Source organism: Ipomoea triloba, chromosome 8, assembly GCF_003576645.1.
Source record: "Ipomoea triloba cultivar NCNSP0323 chromosome 8, ASM357664v1".
Taxonomy (NCBI): Eukaryota; Viridiplantae; Streptophyta; class Magnoliopsida; order Solanales; family Convolvulaceae; genus Ipomoea; species Ipomoea triloba.
In genome coordinates this window covers 20,263,376-20,274,114 of record NC_044923.1, presented here as the reverse complement: position 1 = coordinate 20,274,114, position 10,739 = coordinate 20,263,376, and the positions used below count along the sequence as shown (strand labels likewise).

At 34.4% G+C, this 10,739-nt stretch overlaps 2 long non-coding RNA genes across 2 annotated transcripts; one reads left to right on the top strand and one right to left on the bottom strand.

The window, feature by feature from the left end:
- The first annotated feature begins 4,480 nt into the window (after window positions 1–4,480).
- Window positions 4,481–7,453, top strand: LOC116027891. Its single transcript, XR_004100019.1, has 2 exons — window positions 4,481–6,284; window positions 6,389–7,453. It is a non-coding gene; the product is annotated as an uncharacterized LOC116027891 (long non-coding RNA).
- Window positions 7,454–7,813: 360 nt separating this feature from the next.
- Window positions 7,814–9,429, bottom strand: LOC116028035. Its single transcript, XR_004100050.1, has 2 exons — window positions 9,292–9,429; window positions 7,814–8,273 (listed from the first exon to the last, which is right to left on the bottom strand). It is a non-coding gene; the product is annotated as an uncharacterized LOC116028035 (long non-coding RNA).
- Window positions 9,430–10,739: the final 1,310 nt, after the last annotated feature.

The window sequence follows — 10,739 nt, the reverse complement described above, 5'->3', positions numbered from 1 at the left end:
ACAATAGAATACACTTCTTATTCTATTCTTTGCCTATTCCATTCCTTATGGAATAGAATTCCTATTACCTCAAAATTCATTCCGTGAACCAAACGTGTTGTTATAGTCTTATTAAATTAAATAAATTATGCATTTCTTTAATTTAGATGTTTACAATGGCTTTATTCAAAAAAAAAATATTCATTATCAAAAAAATTAAAAAAGAGATATAATTTAATTAGTTATATTGTCTTTATTTTCTACAATAAAAATTATTCATTATCAAAAAATTAAAAAGAGATATAATTTCATTAGTTATATAGTCTTTATTTTCTACAATAAAAATTATTCATTATCAAAAAAAAATTTAAAAAAAGATATAATTTCATTACTTATATTGTCTTTATTTTCTACAATGCAAAAATTCATTATCTTCAAATTCATTAATTAATTATATTCACTACATTATTCATTGTTTTCTTTTTACACTATCTTGTAATTAAATATTTTGTATCAATGTTATAATACAAAATAATGTTATATATTTATTTACCAAGTATTCTATTAATAACATAGAAAAAAAAATTTAAAAATAATTTGAAACCAATCATATTAACTATTGGGGAGGATTTGTTGACAAAGAAGACATTCAAATAACCCAATAAATTGAAGCGAGAAACTACCCCGTAATATTTTTGGACTACATCATAGTTGTTCACTTTAAAGGTAAATTGTATTTCTTTATTAATATGATTTAAAATGTATAAATTTTTATTACCAAAAGTAGTATTTATTTATACTATCATTTTTAGACTAAGTATTTTGACTATCGTTTTTACAAAATTGCAAACATTTATTTTAGTGATAATTATAATCAATCTCTCATATATTATCTTGTATTCATATACTTTGAATTACCGATTTAAATAAACAAATTCAACATTCAATTACATATCCATGAACATCTCTTATATAATCTTGTATTGATATACTTTGAAGTACTTATTAAAAAATAATTATTGGGCATTATACTATTCGCGCAACGCGCGTGAAAAAACTAGTCATCGTAATAAAATTAAGTTTTATTGGGCCCTAACCAAGTTGGTTAAGGATACAAACAGGGCCGTACCAAAGAAAATTGGGGTCTTGTGCGAAAATTCAACCTGGACCCTTTTTTGTAATTGTAAATATATAAAAGATATTTATATTGTATCAAAATATATAATAGTCTATAAAAAATTTATCATTCAAAATTTTCAATTTTCAAGTGACATTCTTCTTCTTCTTCAGACATATTGAGATGTAAAATCATTCACTAATCCATTGAGTCTTTCTTACAATATATACTTGACTATAAGTAAGATTTCAACAATTTTAACTTTAAAAAACTTCTTTATGCATAAACAACAGTAATGGAAATAATCAAGACTATTTGATATTGCAATTGCAGAATCAAAAAACAAAAAACTAGATTGTTATTCACCAATCAAAAAAATTCCTAGCTAGGGTTACTTAGTGAATTAATAATTTTAAAATTTTGAATAAAATTAAATAATTAAAATATTTAACTTACATACTTTCATCCTTTTATCGTGAAGAATACAAAAATTGAGGATGCCAAATCCACAAACAACGCACTTCAAATTAATGATTATTGAGAACAAATTCCTGCGTTGTGACTATAAATCTTGTGTTTATACATTATAATAGGAATAAGAGTAATTTTTGACTCTTTATATATAATAATTTTACAATAGTCAAATAAGTCGCCTCAATTCCTATAATTTATAGGACTATAACTCTATACGTAAATTAAGTCGTTAAGAATTAAGAATGTAAACTTTTTAGAATTTTAAACCGTCTTGATTTCTTTATACATAAGTTACACCAACACTAATATATAAAATATAAATATACAATAATATTTTTTTTTTAATAAAAGTGCCCCCAAAATTGGGGGCACATTCACCACATAACTTTGCAGTATATGTGTACATAGCTACATATATAATCTGCAATATTTGGGGCCCCAAAAATTTGGGGGTCCTGTGCGCAGGCCCTGGCCAGACATGGCCAGGGCCGGCACTGGATACAAACTTGTAATCATAAGGTCACGTGTTCTTAACCTTCTTGGTTTAAACATGTTAGTTATAGACAACATAAGTTGTTTACCTCCAGGTCACAAGGAGGTTAACATTGTGAAAGTATTGTATTATCACATAAATTAATGTTATTTTATAAAAAAAATTAAAATAAATGACAAATATATATAATAATATCAACAAATTTGTAATCAGACTAAATGCGATCAAATTAAAAATTAGAAATTAAATATGATAATATCATATTAGTTTAAAATTATTCCCTACAAATAACATCTCCCTAATAACTAAATATCTCTAGTCTTGTTGAATTATGATGGCTCGTTCTTGGCGGCAATTAATGGACTCACAATGTGTGCGGGACCCTGTAATTGCTGAAGCAATGACATGTAAGGAATCTCTTTTTTGGTTAAGGGATCGGGGTGTTCATGAAGTCAGCATCCAGTTCGATTGTCTAAATATGGTACAAGCTCTTATTAATAGGTGTCCTAGTAGGTTATATTTGGGTAGCATTGTTTTTGATTATTTGTCTTTAATTAGTTTGATTTTATCATTTTCCTTTACTTTTATTCCACGGTCTTCGAACCAGTTTGCTCACACTTGTAGCCTGACCATTTGTATTGGGCCAGTGTTCCACCGCACTTCTTTTTTGCTGAGATTTAATATATCGTTTCATTGTTGACTTTCAAAAAAATATCTCTAGTCTTTTAACCATAGCTTTGGATCTTGTTTTAAAATAATATTAAATCCAAAATTAAATTTTTTTAATATTGTCTCCACTGAGACTCAAACCCACCACCTCCCATATAAAGGGAAGGGTTTGATGCCACTGGACTACAAGGTCATTAGCATCAACGGGGAGTGTTAATCCTACCTGCCATATTGCTATTGACTTTTTTTTTTTTTTTTTTTTTTCAAAACGTCAATAAATGCTAGATTCATCATCTTGAGTCAACAAGATTTTACATAAGAAAATTAAAGTGTGAATTGAAGCATGACTGCATGTTAGTGATTATTAAATTAAATTGGGAAAAGGTCAAATAAGTCCATAAACTTTACCCAAAAAATTAATTAGGTTCCTAAACTTTTAAAAAGTGCAATTACACTCTGGCAATTATGTTATGGACTCGGGTCCACCTTGTTAGGTGGACCCCGGTCTATGTTCACAAATTTATAACTCCATGTTCACAAATTTAGAACTCTATGTTCACAATTTTAAAACTTTATATTCACAATTTTGTTATATAGATTCAAAAATTGTGTTATACTATTGAATATAGACTTATGAAATTGTGAATATATATATATATATATATATATATATATATATATATATATATATATATATATATATATATAATCACATCATATTTGGGGTATTTATCCTAAACTTTAATGTCTATTAAATGAATATTTAATCGGAGGATCAAATTTGAAACAAAATCAATAGTCATGTGATCAATTATGGTCAAATACACAAATAGAAAGTCGAGGATCAAAATTGATAAATCAATAAATTTGATATTTATACGAAATAACTAACTAATTCTTACTAATTAAAATATAAAAGAAATCAAATTTAATTGTAATATTCAGGAAAGGAGCCAGAAATATCCTCCAGTGGAGGCGAAATATAAAAATAAAAGAGATGGTTAAAAAAAAGAAAAGAAACTCTTTACAAATATAATGATAAATATTATTAAATTTACATATCTCATTATTAATATATATATATAGACTAGTGATCAAATGAGTCTTGTTTGTTATATGAGTCCATGTGCACAATTGTTGACCCTTTAAATGGGAAGATTAATGGTGTAGATTAATAGTGGGTTGTTTGTTTAAATGTTCATTTTTAGGCCAGATATTTGGGGGAATATCTGTGCAGGGGTATATTTGGCCAAATTAAATGTTCTTTTTATTGTTATTATTATTATTATTATTATTATTATTATTTTTGTTACCAAAAATTAGGGCTCTAGGGTGATCGGTCGCTTTTGTGTATTCGATAATGTTCTCCTCTTCCGCGTCTGTTGCACGTCACATGGACTACCGCCGGCGACTCTCACTACCGCCGCCTCCCACGCCATCGGCCTCATCCTCAGCCACTGCTGACGTCTGCCAGGTCCGCCCACGCGCAACTGGTTCCTCGCCGCCTTATCCGTCGTCACCGGATAATCCACACCCCTGCTCAGGCGCAATGTCCCGCCCTACATACGCCATCTGAGTCACGCCGCCGGCCGGCTGAGGTTGTATACCCGGTTCGAGGTATGTTTGTTTTGTTTTCCGTTTTGTTGGTGGATAGACGACCGGCGGGTAGGGGGAGCGGGGCTCCGGCTTGGTCGCCGGAGGGGGGCTGTTCTCTTTCTCATCTGTGTATAGTGCGTATGTATCTTCTGATTTTTTTTTTTTTAAACTATTACTTTGTTGATACGGTGGAATATATGAATACAATTCTCTGGAAAATTGTTAATGTTTCTTTTTACAAGCTCCTAAGAATTAAACAATTGGTTGCACAGTTTGGGCATGGCGGGTATTCTGCATCTGTTAGTGCGATTGTAAGTTTACAAGTGGGTTATCAGACTGATTCAGTGTGCTGGTTAGTTTTTGAAATATGAACAGTATGATATAATTATGGGTAATAAACTAATACATCGTATACAATCTAAATTTATAAACTGATGCCCTTTTTAGTTGTGCAATTATGTGTGGTTATATGTGCTCAGTTAAGTGTGCAAATTATAGGTGGGTAATTTGGTAGTCTCTATGTTGTATTTAAACAACCAAGGGAAAACATTATTACTTCAAGAATCAGTAGGTACAATATTATTGCTATATTTTATGTTTGCTTTCATATTGAATTGCATTTTCGCCAAAGTACAATATTTAGTTTGGTAATATGCATTCAGAGTTGTCTCTGTGTGGGAGAAATTATATAAACTGTGTGGTATGTCTGTCTGCTGCTGCTGGGCAAATAATTGATTGTTAATTGAATTCTAATGTTGAGAAGTGGCCGTTGTAGTGCTCTTTTGTAGCAGTGGGATTATTGATGAGTGATAGTTGCATGGAATGGGTAATGGGTGATTTAGTTGAATTTTTGCTTGAATTGAGATGCTGGGCAGTGTGATTTATACTGCTTTGGTGAGGAAATTCTGAAAAGGATCGTTGAATTGATGGTTGATGGGATTTGTTTGAAAGTGGTGAATGGTAATGGTGTCAAAGGAGAGTATTGAAGTTGGTATCGTGCAGTCACAGTTGGTTTTGTGTGCTAGTAAACTGGTAAACTGTATCTTATATTTCTCCCAAGCTTAGTCTTTAGGATGGTACTGTGCATTTACCTTTGTTTCTGTGTGCATTTAACGTTGTTTCTGTGTGCAATCCAACTGTGAGGTAATGTGCATTCAAACTGTACTGTGCATTTAAGGTTGTTTCTGTGTGCATTTTAGTTGCTTGGTACTGTGCATTGGGGACCCGATCACCATTCTGTTCAGAACATGTATGCCATTGTGATTATGTATTTATTGTTTGCTTATGTTATAAGCTGGGCTATAGGGGTTATATTTTTGTTGTGTCAGTATGTATTACTCAATGTAAAGTGTTTGTTATGTGATTTTTAACTTTGTTTACTTGTGCTTTGTGTTTAAACTTTCACCCCACAGATTGTAAACTGTATCTTATATTTCTCCCAAGTTTAGTCTTTAGGATGGTACTGTGCATTTACCTTTGTTCCATTGTGCAAGAAATTAATGCAGTGTGTGTATGTACTACCGTTTATATTTGAGTAGTTTACCTTAGATTTGGTATGATTCCCCTGATTAAAAACCAAATCTGTGACCACTTTTCTATTGTGGAATATGCAATAACTGTATCTGTGCTGTTCCCCCTTTCGGACTGTGCAATATTTACAATTTCAAAACAACCCGTATATCAGTTTGGATATTTATTTAGTCGTTTGTTTTTTTTTTTTTTATAATTTGGGCTATGGGCGTTTTATTTTTATTGTGTCAGTATGTATTACTCAATGTAAAGTGTTTGCTATAGTTATCCCAAGTTGAATATTTACGTATTGAATTACATTTCTGCTAAAGTAGAGTCTTCAGGTTGGTAATGTGCATTCAGATTGGAACTCATTTTAGCCAATGTAGCTAACGATACTTGGTACTGTGCATTTAAGGATGTCTCTGTGTGCATTCCAACTGTGAAGTAATGTGTAATCGAACTGTACTGTGCATTTAAGGTTGTTTCTGTGTGCAATACTCAAGTAATTGTGCATTTAAGGATGTCTCTGTGTGCATTCCAACTGTGAGGTAATGTGCAATCGAACTGTACTGTGCATTTAAGGTTGTTTCTGTGTGCAATACAACTGTGGGGTAATGTGCATTCGAACTGTACTGTGCAGTTAAGGCTGTTTGTGTGTGCATTGTGGTTATGTTTTTATTGTTTGTTTATGTTATAAGCTGGGCTATGGGGTTTTTATTTTTATTGTGTCAGTATGTATTACTCATTGTAAAGCATTTGTTATGTGATTTTTAACTTTGTTTGCTTGTGCCTTGTGTTAAAACTTCCGCCCCACAGATTGTAAACTGTATCTTATATTTCTCCCAACTTTGGTCTTTAGGGTCGTACTGTGCATTTATATTTGTTTCATTGTGCAAGAAATGAATGCAGTGTGTGTGTGTATGTATTAGCGTTTATATTTGAGTAGTTTACCCTATATTTGGTATGATTCCCCCGATTAAAAACCAAGTCTGTGAGCACTTAGGGAGTAGTGGACTACGCGAAAACTCAATCTGCGCACTTATGTAAACTGCTTGTTATAAATATCCCATGTCGAATATTTATGGACTGAATTACATTTTTGCTGAAGTAGAGTCTTCAGCTTGGTAATGTGCAGCTGGAGACTGAACTAGCTTCACAAATCAGGGAAGTCAAACCTAAAAGGATGTAGATGCTGTGGCGGGTTGCTAGAAACCAATTGGACTCTGCTGTATACACTATGCTTCACATGGAGTTGTACTGTGGCTAGGGTGTCGCAAACTGGGATGTAGGTCTGGAGAAAGGGATCTACTGGCAATGGTGTATTTTCCGCAAGTACATTATGAGGGAAATACTTATTAGTGACATCAACATTCACCAGAATAACAACATCAAGCGTGCGCGTAACTTTGCGAATGAGCTCGCACGGAAGATGTCCGTACCATTGAATTAAATTGTGCTATGAGTTCTTTTCACAGTGGGGTGAATTTACGAGTGTAATAATTCATAGCCTTAGGACCCTGTACAACCTTCGAATTTCTATTTTCTGATGTGGGGATTTTTGACGTGTACTTAGACACGGGGGAATAAATAAAGGGGTTTTGGCTATATTGCGATTTTATGTGTTCATGTATGTGTATGCCAGTAAAAACTCCACACTCCTCGGTGGGGAACAACACCCTTAATTCAATCAACACAAAAAAAAAAAAAAAACCAGTACATATGAATAAGGTGTGCACAGTTGGGTGTAGGTAGGATAACAATTATTATGTGTGTGTATGAATTTGTATACGTATATACGAAACCGGTGCAACTACATTTACAACGACGTGCACCCACACCCACATCCTCGCCCCCAATTAACAATCATTGCAGCGCGACACCAATGAGATTACGGGGCACAACCCCACTCCTATATGGGACAACATTCCATATCCCAGACACACACATAGAACTGGGCATGATTACACAACAAAAAGCCAAACACCAAAAATCTATTAATAAATTGTTTCCAACATTCCATATCCCAAGCACACACATAGAATTGGGCATGATTACACAACAAAAAGCCAAACACCAAAAATCTATTAATAAATTGTGCAAAAAAAACGAGGACCCTCAAACGAGGATGTAGCCATACCAATAGTACATTATTATATCCAAAAAAACACAAAGGAAAACCAAAGAACTACATACACTCTAAACCCCAACACTCCTACTCCACATCCTTATTACGTAACGCACAGTTACGGCTGTCATGGCCGTTGGCCAGTCCACATGTAGCACATGTCCGTCACCACGTTTCTTCATAGTCATTGCAATTTCCCGTGCTCCTTTTAGACGCTTCCCTCTACCCTTGTTTCTTGCTACCACTAGGGGACGTACGACTACGCAATCGGCTGTGACACTACCACAGAAGTTTTCAATAGCTGTTTGCTAAAATGCAATTCAGAATGAAAGTATTAAAATTGGGAGAATGGTAAGAAGCAGTCTATAAAATACCTTGCACACAGAAACACTTGTGACTGCACAGTACCAACCGAAAGACATTACTTTTTGGTTAAGACGCAAGTAAATATGTAACTATTCATTTGGGAGAAACAAAGCATGTAGTTTATCTAATTACTTGCACACAGAGACAGTTCTGTAGCCCAGTACAAGCCTAAAGACTATACTTTGGCTACATTGTAATTCAATATCCAAGTATCCAAATTGGCATAAACAAAGCACGCAGTTTAAATAATTTCTTGCGCAAAGAAACTTCTATTAATGCACAGTACCAAACTACTCATACAATTGGTTCCAAACAACTCATACAATTGGTTTAGAATGGGGAGAAGTATAATAAATATATAGCAAATAAAATGACACAATAAGTAGTTATTCCTTTTCCAATACAAACACCAAAAAAAAAAAACCGAGCTGATAAAATAAACAATTTATATATACTAAGAGAACACCGAATCGATATACAGGTTGTAACAAAATGTTAAACGGGTTCCAATTTTAAAAAAGGTTCACAATTGCACCTCACACACACACTCTCCCCATCGCTCCCTCTTTGTCGTTGTGAATTTATATACACGCTGCATACACTGATAGCACACACAAACCACGGTATGTGCACAGTACTTAAACGGAGTGCAGTCTACTAATGTTTCACCCCACTGTATTGTTTGAGTCTCTAACAACCGAAGACTACAAGGTGGGAGGGATGATTAACATAAACTCAATGATACCCTGTTACACACTAAATTAACCAAACACAACGTTTGAACCAGAGGGTCCACAGTTACCAGGACAGACCTGCACACACGGCCACCATTTAACCCCAGCCTCAGACCGCACAAGTGGGAAAACGAAGAATAACGACTCACGCTCCAACAACGACCCCCACACCCCCACCCCCACCCCGAGTATTCATATATCAGGATCACAGTAAAAAAGATCATACCGTGTCCATCATGAGAACCAAAGTTCCAACCCATTACTTGTTGCGGGGGAAATTCACTTGTCACCGGAGTGCCCATGTGCGGCGGTCTGGGATCACTGTGCAACGCCACCCAAGAGGTCGTCGTCAACTGTGATAGAATTCTTATTTCAAGAGACTAAGAAAGTGGAAGACCACAAAAACTATCTGATTACAGTGCAGAATACTCTTTTTAGTAATTAAATTAAATTAATTACAAATTATGAAATAACAACACAGTTACGACACTACCCTTACCTGTGGATAGGCATAAAATTTAGGAAATAAAAACAAATAAATCATGGCCACAAAATTACTTTACATCAGTCACAGGATTCAAACTCGCGACCTTATATACAAAGATACACACATCTACCACCTCGTATAACAATCTTTTGTTTACCATGTCTGTTTTTTATATTTATATCTAAAACATGAACTATATATACACATATACATACAACGCTATATAGGGGGTGGGAGTGGGGTGAGTGGGGGCAGCTGCCCCCATTGCTCCCACTGTAGCTTCGTCCCTGGTAATATTGCTATAATATAATGTTTACATATATTATCATAAGAAAAGATATGGTCCATGCATGTACATGGTAATAGTAATAGAAAAAGATAGCGAAAGTTATAACAGTACGCGTACATTTGTCAAAAAAAAAATTGTTTAGTACAAGTGTACAACTATTATAGTATTATATATACATACATACATACATACATACATACATACATATATATATATATATATATATATATATATATGTGTGTGTGTGTGTGTGTGTGTGTGTGTGTATGCATACACACACATACACACACACACACACACACACACACATATATATATGTATGTATGTATATATGTATATATATATGATAGCGTAAATAGAATCGGGGGGTACGATTACACTACGAATACATATGTTTGTGAATAAGTGGGAGAGCGCTCGTAGGACAGCCGGTCGGTCTACCGTAGGGCGACCGGGCGGTCCAAGGCTGAGTGGTATCCCGAGGGGTAAGTGATTACGAGCGGGTCGCTTAGAATAGCGCGGGCTGCTATTGTAGGGTGGTCAGGTTGCAATTACAGAGTGGGAATTACGAGTCAACGGTTACACGGGGTGTAGACCGTGATATAGATTGATGTTGTAGGGTGAGATTACAAGTAGTGATTAGTAGTAGTTACAATCAGATGGAGATCATAAGTAAGGGGGAGACCCTCCTATTTATACTAATGAAGTCGGTTTACGTATTTAATGCACCAGCTGCAAGTGGCTTGACGTGGTGTCTTCTTGTTGGCTTGGTCAGGCGGTCACCCTGCAGGCTACGCGTAGGTTGACTGGTCGAGGTTGCAGAGCTGCAAGTTGTCAATCGCCGGCCTTCAAGCGTAAGTTGGACTGCTTTACTTGTCGTGTAAGATAAGATTTCGG